The sequence below is a fragment of the Bos indicus genome, chromosome 22 (genome assembly GCF_029378745.1).
Source record: "Bos indicus isolate NIAB-ARS_2022 breed Sahiwal x Tharparkar chromosome 22, NIAB-ARS_B.indTharparkar_mat_pri_1.0, whole genome shotgun sequence".
NCBI classification, from domain to species: Eukaryota; Metazoa; Chordata; class Mammalia; order Artiodactyla; family Bovidae; genus Bos; species Bos indicus.
Window position 1 is genome coordinate 4,641,173 of NC_091781.1, and position 14,564 is coordinate 4,655,736.

A 14,564-nucleotide genomic window follows, 5' to 3' on the forward strand; every position below is an offset into this window, starting at 1 on the left:
ACACGCATCAAAAAGAGAAATTTAAAACGCTAAGCTAAAGTGGGTGAAGTGTATTGCCTTTATAAAGACAAATTCAAACCTATAATAAAATGAGAGAACCCTGCACGGATGGTGGGGGTGTGTCTTCCAGAATTACAGCTGTAACTGCGATGGGAGTAAAATGTGGTTTAACGTTGGTGAAAATTGTTTTGGGGAGTACACAGAAGCTTTTTATATTATGCATGTTTCTGACAAGCAATTCCATTTTTATAAATTTATCCTATGGATGCACTCAGCATAGGTGTAACAGAATGTTCTGAAGGTCTTTATTAACAATAATGAAAGTGAAGTTGCTCAGTCGTCTCCGACTCTTTGCAACCCCATAGACTATAGCCTACCAGGCTCCTTTGTCTATGGAATTTTCCAGGGTACTGGAGTGGGTTGCCATCCCTTCTCCAGGGGATCTTCCCGACTTAGGGATCAAACTCAGGTCTCTCGCATTGCAGGCAGACGCTTTACCATCTAAGCCACCAGGGAAGCCAAAATCTTGACATAAATTTGCCCCAAATCAAAGTTTGTTAAATGAATCAGAGTCATTTTATCAGTTTAAATTTTACAATTATATATATAAAGAATTAAATTAGAAAAAGTTGCAGCTACAGTGTTTGAATTAATATGCAAAAGCCCAGGCTATAAATGCCATATATAACACACATTTATGCATATGCATAATTTTCGGAGCACAATCATACTATACGTAAATTGCTTTTTAAAATTAAATACAGGATACTCCATCATTTAGTATGTTTACATTTACCACATTCTTTTTAATATTGTTTCCTAGCATTCCCCACAGTTTTCATAAAGAAAAGTTTTACAGTTCTTAAGCTCAGCTGTCTGTTTTTTGTGCTTGTTTCTCTTACTTTTAATTTTTCTTCCTTCTCCCCATCCTGAGGTTAGATATACATATAACTGAATTGTATTCCTTATAAAAACAGTTTTGGGACTTCCTTGGTGGTCCAGCGGTTAAGACTCTGCCTGTTAATGCAGGGGACATGGGTTCAGTCCTTGGTCTGGGAAGATCCCACGTGCTACGGGACACCTAAGCTCCTGCACCCAAACCACTGAGCCCAAGCTCCAGAGACCACGTGCCACCAGAAGGGTCGCTCCATGCACCGCACCTAGACAAAGCCCACGCATCAGCGAAGACCCAGCAAGCCAAACATCAACAGACAGAGAATGTTTTAAGTTTCATTTTTTGTCCCTCAATCCTTTCAATACTTCTAGGATGTATAGTATGGGGTGAGGTAAAAATTAAGATTTTTAAAGTTAATTTATCAGCCAACTTTCCTTATTCAACTTTATGAATGAAATTTTTTTTGTACACATCCTTGTATGTTGCTGCTGCTGCTAAGTCGCTTCACTCGTGTCCGACTCTGTGCGACCCCATAGACAGCAGCTCACGAGGCTCCCCTGTCCCTGGGATTCTCCAGGCAAGAACACTGGAGTGGGTTGCCATTTCCTTCTCCAATGCATGAAAGTGAAAAGTGCAAGTGAAGTCTCTCAGTCATATCCGACTCTTAGCAACCCCATGGACTGCAGTCTATCAGGCTCCTCCGCCCATGGGATTTTCCAGGCAAGAGTACTGGAGTGGGGTGCCATCGCCTTCTCTGATCCTTGTATGGGCATATGTTAAATTGGCCATGTACCTGGAAATCAGAAATCTGAGCAAAATAATAAAACCTTCCAGTGTTTCTCCTAAACAACTTTAGGCAGGTCTATCACTGGCCAGGATCCTCCATCCCACAGCTGTAAGAGAAAAACATCCCTTGCTTTTTCATCTGTCAAGGTTACATGAAATAGAACACTAGCTGGATGTGACTACAACTGTCAAAACAAGATAATGGATGGCTTATTTGGACAGATCAAATTGTGGCAAGATTTCCTGTCTCCGCAGTAACTACTTTACTTTATTCCACTTTAAAGCCCAAGGGATACATCTGATTGGCGGATAGAAAATAATCAAGGAGGAAATATCAAGGGATGGCAGTCTGGGGGGTTTGGGGGCGGAATTAAGACATATTCCCAAGGATGCCTTTGATGTTTGAGAAGCTGAAGTGCCCTCCGGATCAGAATGCTGCAGGGCGAGCCTGCAGATGCAGAGTCCAGACAAACCAGCCGCCACTGGTGTGGGGCCGGGTGGACACTCCAGGTAGGTTCAGGGTTGTGTCTCCTTGGAATTCAGAAGATGGTCTCTAAAAAGTGGTAGAATTCCGTTTGCATTTTCCTGTTCATGTCCAGCATCATGACTCTTGATTCTGTGTAAACATAATTCTCCCCCTGGCCACAGAGGTCACCCACATAAGCCTGAGGTGACAGGATGATACACCATTTGGAAGTCATCTTTCTAACTGAGAGCATTGCCATAGTCCCAGGAAGCCCTGGCATCACAGGGTGTGAGGGAGGAGGTGCTTTTGAAGGGGCTGAAAGATCATTCCTTCCTACACAAGGCTTTCTGGAATTATAGTCTGGGAGGAAAATGGCGTCTTGCCAATTCTAATACATGTTCAGACTCAAGGTGCAGCCTCAGATGTCCAGATGGTAGAAAGGAAAAAAAAAAAAGCATACCTTTGATGGCTGTTCTTCTTTTTCCCTTTTGCCTTATTATTTTATTCTATTTAGGAAATAAAAAGGTTTCTTACAAGTAACCAAAGAGGAAATGGTGAAATATATAACATTAGCATTTTTATTGGGATTTATGGATTTTGCTAACTTCAAGTTTCAGTGATTAAGTTTTAGACAATCAAAGAAATAACTAAAATAATTACATTTGTAGTATACAGACAGTGCTTTTAAAGGTACTAAAATTCAGTTCAATCGGTATTTTTTTGAGTACTGCCATTTGGCCAAGCACTATACCTAAAGAAAAGCTTATTTAACTTACATGCAGAGTACATCATGAGAAATGTTGGGCTGGATGAAGCACAAGCTGGAATCAACACTGCCAGGAGAAATATCAACAACCTCAGATATGCAGATGACACCACCCTTACGCAGAAAGTGAAGAAGAACTAAACAGCCTCTTGATGAAAGTGAAAGAGGAGAGTGAAAAAGTTGGCTTAAAACTCAACATTCAGAAAACTAAGATCATGGCATCTGGTCCCATCACTTCATGGCAAATAGACAGGCAAACAGTGGAAACAGTGACAGATTTTATTTTTTTGTGCTCCAAAATCACTGCAAATGGTGTCTGCAGCCACGAAACTAAAAAATGCTTGTTCCTTGGAAGAAAATCTGTGACCAACCGAGACAGCATATTAAAAAGCAGACACATTACTTTACCAACAAAGGTCTGTCTAGTCAAGGCTATGGTTTTTCCAGTAGTCATGTATGGATGTGCGAGTTGGACTATAAAGAAAGCTGAGCGCCAAAGAATTGATGCTTTTGAACTGTGGTGTTGAGAAGACTTGAGAGTCCCTTGGAGTGCAAGGAGATCCAACCAGTCCATCATAAAGGAAATCAGTCCTGAATATTCATTGGAAGGACTGATGCTGAAGCTGAAACTCCAATACTTTGGCCACCTGATGAGAAGAACTGACTCATTTGAAAACAGACTGTTGCTGGGAAAGATTGAAGGCAGGAGGAGAAGGGGATGACAGAGGATGAGATTGTTGGATGGCATCACCAACTCAATTGACATGAGTTTGAGTAAACTCCGGGAGTTGGTGATGGACAGGGAGGCCTGGCATGCTGCGGTTCATGGGGTCGCAAAGAGTCAAACATGACTGAGCAACTGAACTGAATTGAACTGAAAGGAAAGAAGAATAAATGAGTCACAGTTCCTGCCCTCTCAAATATTTCAGTATGGTAGTTATAGAAAGAATTTAAACTGAGTATCTTATATGTTAGTTAAACGTGAATGTCCCTGTTATTTCAGAGTATCAGCTAAGGGCCCCAAACTAAGAGTCAGAGGAGCTAAGCAACCCCACATTATAAAGTAAGTTATGCTATGCTAAGTCGCTTCAGTCGTGTCCGACTCTGTGCGACCCCAGAGACGGCAGCCCACCAGGCTCCCCAGTCCCTGGGATTCTCCAGGCAACAACACTGGAGTGGGCTGCCATTTCCTTCTCCAATGCGTGAAAGTGAAGTCGCTCAGTTGTGTCCGACTCTTAGGGACCCCATGGATTGCAGCCTAACAGGCTCCTCCGTCCATGGGATTTTCCAAGCAAGAGTACTGGAGTGGGGTGCCATTGCCTTCTCCGAAAGAAAGTTATAAGACTGTGTAAATTGGGGAAATCGGAAGCTACTCATGCCACTGTTTGGAAAATTTGCCATTTCTTTGAAACTTAAACACAGAATTACCCTATGATCCTGAAATTCCTCACCTTGCTATTTATCCAAAAGAAATGAAAACATATGCCCATACAAAGGCTTGTGCCCAAATGTTCATAGCAGGTTTATTCATAGTAGCTTGAGAAACTGAAAACAACTCAAATACTCATCAACATGTGAACGGATAAATAAATGATAATATATCCATACATTGAGCATTACTCAGCAATAAACAAACCACTGAAAATGCAACAAAATATAGATGACTACGCTAAGGTACTGAAGGCTGACTCAAAAGAATAAATATCCTTGATTCCATATATCTGAAATTCTAGAATGGGTACTTTAAATGAGCACATTCTATTGTATGTAAAATGTACCTGAATAAAGTTGTGTTTTGAAAGATCCAGTTGTGCCAAATTAGTTCTCCCAATTCTGCAAGAAGAAAATGAAGAATTCAAAGGGACATATTTCTCAGAACCCCCCATGCAGACCATTGCTCAGCTCGTATGCTGAGATCACCCTACAATTCCAAGTAGAAGTGGGAAAGTGATTGTCTGGCTTTTCAACACAGGTCATGAGCCTTGGGCAAAGGGGAAAAGGTTGGAAAAGGCTGTTTAATTAGCCACACAATAAGGTTTTACCCAGAAGATATTCCCATAGCCTTAGAGGGAGATGACTAAGGCTTGAAATGGAGTTGTGGAAATTGAACAAGAGAGTAGGAAATGTGTTAAAGATACATTTGGATGGAAAAAATCTGTAGGATGTCATGAATGAAAGATGTAGGTTGGCTAGAAGAAAAAGCCACTGATGTCTTTCAAGTTGGGTGATTGTTAGGTAACGATGAACATAAAATGAATTTAGAAATAGAAGAGATAAAACATTTTTCAAAGCATGGGAAATCACAGGTAAGTTCAAAGTTGAACATGGCAGTTTTGTTCTGATAGAGGTAGAAGCTACCAGATGGCGTGGAATTGTGAGATATCTATTATTTAATTTTTGTTGTTATTCATAATAAAATATGTTTGCATGGGATCTTTATGCTTCTGGAGAAAAAAAAAAAACTAGTAGTCACAATACAGTTTAAGATACAAGAGGAAATTTTGTGGATTAAATTTGCAGAAAATATAGAGATCAAAGGGTCTGACAATGAAATTAGCACTCAACAAGAGGAAGGATAGTACCCCCAAAGTCAAAGCTAGAAACAGTAAAATCCCTAGACTGTTCAGTTATATGAGTCAATAGCTTCCTTTATTTATGTGCATGTGTATTAGCCACTCAGTCGTGTCCGACACTTTGTGACCCCATGGACTGTGGCCTGCCAGGCTCTTCTATCCATGGGATTCCCCAGGCAAGAGTACTGGAGTGGTTTACCATTTCCTACTCCAGCAGATATTCTTGACTCAGGAATTGAACCTTCCTGGGTCTCTTGCATTGCGGGCAGATTCTTTACCATCTGAGCCGATCATACATTTTTATGATGATAAAAATAAAAGACTGCTCCCAAAACATGTGCCCTGATTTCAGAGAACAGACACACATTTTGGCTCTGCCAGTTATGAGGTGAGTGATGCAGGAGTCATTTAGGTTCTCGTCTGTGTCACGGTGGTGGCGATGATTAGCTCAGAGAACTGAGACCCAATCACATGAGATGAGAAGGCCCACCCAGCAGAAGGCTCCGTGAGGCTTAGTCATCTCTGTTGCTACTACCTGTCCTCACTCTTAACAAGACCTGAAACATTAAATTGCACTCAGTACCTCTCAGTTGCCCTACGTCAATACACAGGTTAATAGTTCTTATCACACAGCTTGACAACGACTGAAGAAAACAATAGGTGAAAAGCTCTCAGCAAAATGTCAGAAACATCACTAAGTACAAGGCAGTCACTATTATTGTCTTCCTAAACTCCTAACAGTAACCTGCTCCAGTATTCTCGCCTAGGAAATCCCATGGACAGAGGAGCCTGGGGGGCCACCTCCACGGGGCTGCAAAAGAGCCGGGCACCACTTAGTCACTAAATAGCAACAACAGAACTCCCAAACACCTCTCTCCACTTCTCCTGAAGTATTTTCCTGTACTCCAGACTTTTAAAGCCATATGGAATCAAGCCACTGTCACTACTTAAAATCTGTAATAACTTCCCAGCATATTAGGAGGAATACCTCAAGCCATACTGTGGATAAAGAGGGCTGTAAGCAGGCCTTCCTGGGGGTCAAGTGGTTAAGAATCTGCCTGCCAGTGCTGGGGACACAGGTTTGATCCCCGGTCCAGGAAGATCCCGCATGGCACAGAGAGATGAAGCCCATGCACGACAACTGCAGAAGCCCACACTCCCTAGAGCCCCTGCTCCACAAGAGAAGCAACCAAAATGGGAAGCCCTAGCACTGCGACTGGAGAGCAGCTTCTGCTCACCACAGCTAGAGAAAGCCTGTGTGCAGCCACAAAGATCCAGAGCAGGCAAAACAAATAAATAAATGAATAATTGTATATGTACACGTGGGTGTGTGAGGCCTGTAAGGATTCAGGGAAGCAGGTGCAGGAGGAAGCAGGCTGCTGCCCTGTCCCTAGGACTTGCTGACTCTCTGGGCTTCTGCCTGTTTAATCCAATGAACAGACCTGTTCTCTCCCACCCTGATTCTGTTCTTTGTAAGTGCAGATCCCAGCGGGAGTTGTGGGGTGGACTAGAGGAGGCCTAGTTATCCTCAGGTATCAAAACCTAAAACTTTATAAAAAAAGGTTGGCATTTCTGTGCAGATGAGTGGTTTTTTCCCTAATAGAAGGCTCCACTTTCAGAGCATGTTTTCAGATCAGAATGAAGGACCGCAGGAACCAAAGCAGACGACTGAGGGGTTTTCCTGAAATCAGATCTAATAATAGCTTAGCAAGGGAGAATTCTGTTTGTTTTATTTTTGTTTGTTTGTTTTATTTTTATCATTCTCTCGTGTATTTCTTCCCCCAAACAGCTCTCGGTATTTCAGTTCTAAGTGTGAGTATTTACTTGAAATGTTTCTGATGGGACTGGAGCTGTTTCTGATGGGACTGTTTCTTCATGTGTGCGCTTTAGAAGGCCACTCTTTTAACCTGTTATCCCTTCATTCAGGCTGAGATTGTTTCCTCTGTGCTTGGCCCTGCCTTCGGTGACTGGGTTGACCCACTTTGCGTCAGTTACCAGACATGTTTTTCTGTTTCCTTTTTCTTTGATTTTTCTGTAGCAGTGCAGCAATAATCTTAATGTACTACTGTGTTTTAATAGTCAATTTAGACAGACTATTAAGATAAAATAGTGCACTATAAAACCACAGCACAGATGAGCAACCTCTAAAGGATGGATCCCAAGGAAATGGTCTTTTTTTCAAGGGACAGCAGAGGACACAGGGTTTGATAGAGAAAGGAGGATAGTCTGTCTGTCCTGGATCATGGCCCTAACATTCACTCTGTTATTTATCTTTCATGCTGGTGTCTGTCTGTTCACTGTGTTACTCAAAGGAAAGTCACTGACACTTGTTAAAATGGCAAGGAACACTCTGTCCAAAACAATAGTCATAAAGGCTTTGCAATAAAGGAGAGAAATCAAGTTCAATTCTGAACACAACAAAGACAGCTGGGGGTTTACAGTCAGGAAGAAGGGTGAAGGGGGTCAGTGGATGGAAAATTACTAAGAAGAGACATCAAGGGTTTGGGGAGAGTCCCTGCTAAACTGACCTCACAGGATTTGTGTGAAGGACAGATCATGGACATAGACATCAAATACAGGTGATCTGATAGAAGATCTGATGCTGAGGGTGGGGAAGACTCTTGGCAAAGACTGTGCTGGACAGGGGAATGTTGGACCAAGTTGAAAAAGAGGGCTCAGAGGAACCTGACTGAAGTCCGATCAAGGGGAGCCCTTGTCACCAGGAGGCCAAACCAGGTGTCTCTGTAAACTAGACATCACCGGGCCTCCCCTGGCAGTTCAGTGGCCGACTTCACCTTCCAATGCAGGGAGGGTGGCTCCCATCTGTGGCTGGGGAGCGAGGATCCCAAGTATGTGCATGTGTGCCTAGTCGTTCAGTCGTGTCTGACCCTTTGTGACCCCATGGCCTGTAGCCTACCAGGCTCCTCTGTCCATGGAATCTCCCAGGCAAGAATATCGGAGCAGGTTGCCACTTCCAACTCCAGGGGATCTTCCCAGTCCAGGGATTGAACCCAGATCTCTTGCGTCTCTTGCCTTGGCAGGAGGATTCTTTACCACTAGTGCCACCTGGAAAGCCAAGATGGCACATGACTTGAGGCCAAAAAACCGAAACATACAACAAAAGCAATATTGTAGCAAATTCAATAAAGACTTAAGAAATGGTCCACATCAGAAAAAAAAAGTCTTAAAACATAAAAATCAAGATACCATTAAATGAGACAGTGTAAGCCTGTTATCTGGTGTGGTGTCATCTGAATTCCAGCTCAGTCCTGCCCAGAAAGCACTGAAGAATCAATTCCATAGGGAATTTCCAAGTTTTGTAGGACCTTAGGCAGAGCACTAGAACTGCTTTCATGTTCATTTAGACCTAGGAGACACAGTGAGATCCTTCCCTTGCTGGTGCTCATTAACAACCCAGGTAAGAAGGGACCTTTAGCAAAATTTGGAATAAAGTATGTTTTCATTTTTGCATTTCACTTTTGCCTAAATGCTGACCAAGTCCCATTTTGACCTCACACTACTTCCTGACAAAGTTTAGATTTCTCTCTATGTTTCCTTCCAAAAATTTTTTTTTAATTTTTAATTTTATTTTATTTTTAAACTTTACATAATTGTATTAGTTTTGCCAAATATCAAAATGAATTAGCCACAGGTATACATGTGTTCCTCATCCTGAACCCTCCTCCCTCCTCCCTCCCCATACCATCCTTCTGGGTCGTCCCAGTGCACTAGCCCCAACCTCACAGATACCAAGTGACAATTTGCATATAAAAAAGAACCCCCTGGATGGAACACTTGAACAGCAAGATAAGTGCAATGGAGTAATATGGTAATATTGTCAGAGAGACAGCTTAGGTCCTGGAAAGAGGGAAGACTTTGGTCTCCTATAAATCATATCATATAGGTTTCAGCCTACTCTGTGAATTTACAAAATTGATCTTGATCTAGACTCCTGAAATCTTTATCTCAGAGAAGATTGAACAGTCGAGAGCCTTCAGAAAAGATCATTTTATACCTTCATCCACACTCTTTTTCTCTAAAATCCTGGCCCAGGCAATACCATATCAAGAGTTAATAAAAACAGACAGGAATCAGGGAAATTCTAGACAAGCTCACACTTGACAAGTCTGAAGTTAACTGGCTAGAGGGTTTTGCATTAAAATATTTTTCTGAGTTGTAATCTGTCAATTATAAACTTCATCAAGATGCGAGACTTTGCACTGAGTAAATCTATAAGCCAGACTTTACAAGAAATTGGATGGAGCTTGTGTATGCGACCTAATGTTGATTTCTATGCAGCCGTGTTTATGTATGCTCGATGAGGAAATGCTAACTACAAATCTTAAATTAGGTCCTCAGAGAGGAGCAGCTTAGGATGTGTTCACAGTCTTCATCTTCAAGAAATGCTCTTGTTTTAGAGATGGTGTATGCTCTGATGTGATGTGTCTGCCCCTCTCTGCACAAGTCTTGTTTTGCTCAACCCACGTTCTATGAATAGTTCTCAGTCTCTTACAGTCCCTTTGAGAGAAGAGAATATACGAAAGTTCAACACAAAGTGAGGAGAACTTGAAAATGCCAGCGCTAGAGTAAGAGGGCAGAAGAAAAGTTAAAAACAACCCAGGAGATTTCCAGGGGCTAATGGTGATACCTTCAGTGACCCTAATGGGCTGTGGATAATTCCTGTTGTCTACACAAGGCGGGTGGGTGTTTCTCCACCAGAGCTCAAGTGAATGAGTCAACTCCCTACGCAGGGACTTTAAGTGCTGACATCCTAATGAGATCTATAAACCGCAGAGACAGGGTATGGCTTCTTCTACACTGAGTATTAGCCATGCTCTCAAAAGAGATTTAGCAGTCAGCAGTTGCCAAATAGGATGTTTTCAGACTGTGTTTTGTTTCCTTTTATCATGATAAGATGGAAATTGTGGGAAAACAAAGAGCAGAGAGCAGTCCTTCCCGTGGCTTTTATTTCCTACTAAATGCAGTGAGAGGCAATATCCATATATTAGTTGTTCTGCCTGCAGCACTTGGCTTCCAGGGGGTCGCTTCAACTCTCTGTGCGTCCTCAAGTCTAGGGTCAGCACTTCCCACTCCGTGATCAGGAGCAGAAATCATGGGACTGTGCCCCATGCCCACCTCGGAACCTCTTAGAGTCATTCATTCCAGCAAAGGGACAACCCGTTCCCAGGAGAAATTATAGGAGCCGCAGTGAAGCAGAATTACAACTTCCTTTTCTCTATTGACATATTCTCCCCTAATTTATCAAAAAGTTCAAACAAATATGAGTACTGTGCAAATAGGTGCTTCCTGGAGCTGGGTGTCTGTTTCTTTTTCGAGGTTAAAGAAATGTTTTCAGCTATTTTGTTGAAATATATTCTCGACCCTTTTATCTCTTCTCCTTCTGGGCCCCCTATAGTTTGAATGTTAATGTGTTTAATATTGTTCTAGAGGCTTGTAAGCTATTCTCATTATTTAAATTCTTTTGGAAAAATTTTTTTTATTCAGATTAGGTAATTTCTACTAATTTTTACTCCAGTTTGCTGATCTGGTCCTTTGAATGATCTAATCTAGTATTGATTCTCTCTAGTGTATTTTTCATTTTCTATTAAAAAAAAAATTGCTATAGTCTTCAGCTTGGTTTAGCAATTTTTTATATTTTCTAACTCCTCATTAAACTTCTGTGCTCATCCATCCTTTCCCTGAGTCCACTGAGCATCGTTATGACTTTGAACTCTTTGTTGGGTAGATGGTTTATCTCTGCTTCCCTTAGTTCTGCCGGGGCTTTCTTTTTTCTTTTGTCTGGAAAATACTCCTCTGTCTCTTCTTTGTGCCTAATTCTCTTGTTTACTTCTGGGTATTGGGTACAGGAGTTACATTTCTCAGTCTCAGAGAAGGGGCCTCATGCAGATGTTCTGTGGAGTTTAGCGACATGCTGTCCTCTGGTTACCAGTTAGGTGCTTCAGGGAAGTCCTCCTGTGGTTGGTGCAGTCCCTGGGTTGCAATGAGGCCGCTCCCGTGGGTCTTCTGGTGGGAGGGGCTACCCCTGGCCTGGTGGGCTGCCAGCTTGCTGGTGGGCAGAGCCGGGTCCTAGTACAATCAGCGGTAAGTCCAGGGGATCCTGAGTCTGTGCTGACCCACTGATGGACAGGTGAGCCCCTGTTGCTAATAGCCTGGAGAAGGGAATGCATAGTAATGCTCATTTGCACCAGTGTTCTCACAGGAGAGAGAACTTCCAGAAATGGCTACCACCAGTGTCTGTGTCCCCAGGGCAAGCCCCAGTTGCTTCCTGCCTCTCTGGGAGTCTCTCCAAGATGAGTTAGTAGGTCTGGCCCAGGGTTCTTTCAAAGCACTGTCTGCTATGCTAGGGCTTGAATGTGTGAGATTTTGTGTGCACCCTTTAGGTATGGAGACTGTGTCTTCCAGCTCTTCCTTACGTAAGCTCTGCTGGCCTTTAAAGCCAGATGCTCTGGGGGCCTCTTCCCAATACTGGACTCCCAGGCTGGCGAGCCTGAGGTGCAGCTTGGACCACTTGCTCCCTGGGGAGAACCTCTGCCATGGTGACCATCCTCTCATTTGTGGGTGACCTTCCCAGGGGTGTAGGTCTTGACTAGGCTAGACTCCACCCATATCATTTGGCTCCTTCTTTATGTATTTAATTTTGGAGACTCTTTTCTGCTGGTCTTCAGACAGTTCTCATTGATAAATGCTCTGTAGACAGTTGTAACGTTGATATGCCCATGGGTGGAGGTGGGCTCAGAGTGTTCCTACTCTACCATCTTGGTTACTGCATTTGTTTTATTTTTCTTCCTGAACTTCACTGTCAATGCTAAACCAGCTCAAAGCTCTCTTCATTGTTTCCAACCTAACTTGGCATCATTCTAGATCAAGCTTATGAGATTCCTTGGATGTTCAATCAAGATGATAGTGGCAAAGCATTCAATGAATTTTAAAGTGATACAGAAACATAAGAAATTATTATTTTCTCTGGGCTAGACTCTTAAGTTTTTTATCTCAATCTTGGTGCCATTATAAGACATCATGTACCATGATCCATAATTCTAAACTGGAAGGCATTCCCTTTTCCTTACAATTAGAAGGTAAACAGAATTGAGCATATATATGTGATTTAAAATAATCATAACTTAAATGACTTTTTCTCAGAGCTAATAAAATAATTAAAATTTCTCAGACACACAGTTATCTTTTCTTAGTAATTCCATAGAGAATCAAGTGCATTATTGACTGTCTTCAACTTGTAGTGAATCTTAAACTCTGTCTCAAATTATATCCAAGAGATTTGGCTTGTAATTCTGGACTGGGGTTTTAAAAGTCTGCTGATGTCCCTACTGCCAAGTTTTAATTACTTCCTGCAGGGGGTCCTTCTCCTCTCAGTCCCTGAGATTATTCAGAAGAGACACATCTGCTCCATACTAAACCGAAATGAACTTCCAGCCACAAAGATTTTTTTCTCTCTCACTTTATTTTTTCCCCTTCATCCACTGAAGAATAAGGTCTGTTTTCTTTCAAAGCACTTGCTTTGCCTCTGAAACAATAAAAGCCCCTTACCTATCTTCAAAAATCCCCAAGAGAACTTTTCTTGATATAATAGAAAAGTGAGAGGTTTCATCTGTATGTAATGACTAGGTTAATTAAATAAAACTCCATGGCCAGATTTGCCTGGAAAACTGCGAAAATGGTATATCCTTTGCAACCTGGTTCATCTAAAGAAGTAAAGTGATGGACTCTACTACAACAGAAGGGCTAATTAAGCTGGAAACTCACTGTTTACATCCCAACACTGTTTGCAGACAAAGTACTAAACAGTTAGGCACAGGCAATTAGGAAACAGGAAATGCCAAGAGGCGTTAATTCTTTCAAAAATATAATCATTACAAGGAAACTTGTGAAGGAGGGGTGGGCAAGGGGTAGAGTCTTAAAGCTAGAATTCACTGAGCATTGGGAGAGGGAACTTCGTCAGAAAAGACTTGTCCCTTCCTGGCTGGGGGACTGTGGGCAACTCATTTTAAATCCTGTGGCTAAAAAGAAGAGAAAAGAAAAACAAGCAAACAAAAATGAAGACGTGGAGAACAGACACGTGTACACAGAGGGGAAGAGGGGGGTGGGGCGAATGGGAAGAGCAGCACTGACGTATACACACTGCCACGTGTGAACAGCTGGCTAGCGGGAAGCTGCTTACAGCACAGGGAGCTCAGCTGAGTGCTCTGCAATGGCCCAGAGGGGCGGGATGCGGGAAGGTTCAAGAGGGAGGGGATATATGTATACATATAGCTGATTCATTTCGCTGTACAGCAAAAACGTAACATTGTAAAGCAAGTATACTCTAAAAAAGAAAGAAAACAAAATCCTGTGGCTCGGTCTCCTTATTTCCAGATGGGAATGGTATAATGACCACTTTCAGGTTTACAGCTAAAATAAGATATACATAGCTTTTTTCTTTTTTTTTTTTAACTTCTTATTTTGTATTGGGGTATAGCCAATTAACACTGTTGTGACAGTTTTGGGTGAACAGTGAAGGGACTCAAGATATATATAGCTTTTGATAGCCTTTTGAAAACTGCCTAGCACACAGCAGATCTGAGCTTTGGATTGTTTATAGCTGTCCCCTCTGTTTGCTTTGGATTCTTTCTTCTCTATCAAAGCCTGCCTTCAAATGACTGGTCATGGTTTCTACTTCAGACCCAGACACCAAAAAGCCACGTGGAAGCCCTTTGTGCAGAGATGGGCTTCAAAACAAAGTGATGGCTTTGGACCAGCTTTTGGCCGAGAGACACTCAAAGGTTAGTCTGAAGGTCTTTGCTCAGAGGCATTTCTGTTTTTTCAGAAAATACACCCAACTCCTGCCTGACTCACGATGCGAGGGGGCAGATGCCTAGCAGCCAGTAACAGGCCCAGGAGACTTAATCCTCACGCTTTGCATCTCACATTCCATGTCCATCTTCCGTTTTTCCATATGGCTCAACTTCAGGGCATCAGCTCCAGAGAACAATTTTGGGGTCTCTTTCGGGGGAAGAAAGCTAACCTGGCTTATTAGGGGGAGAAAGGGGCCCAAGTTTATAA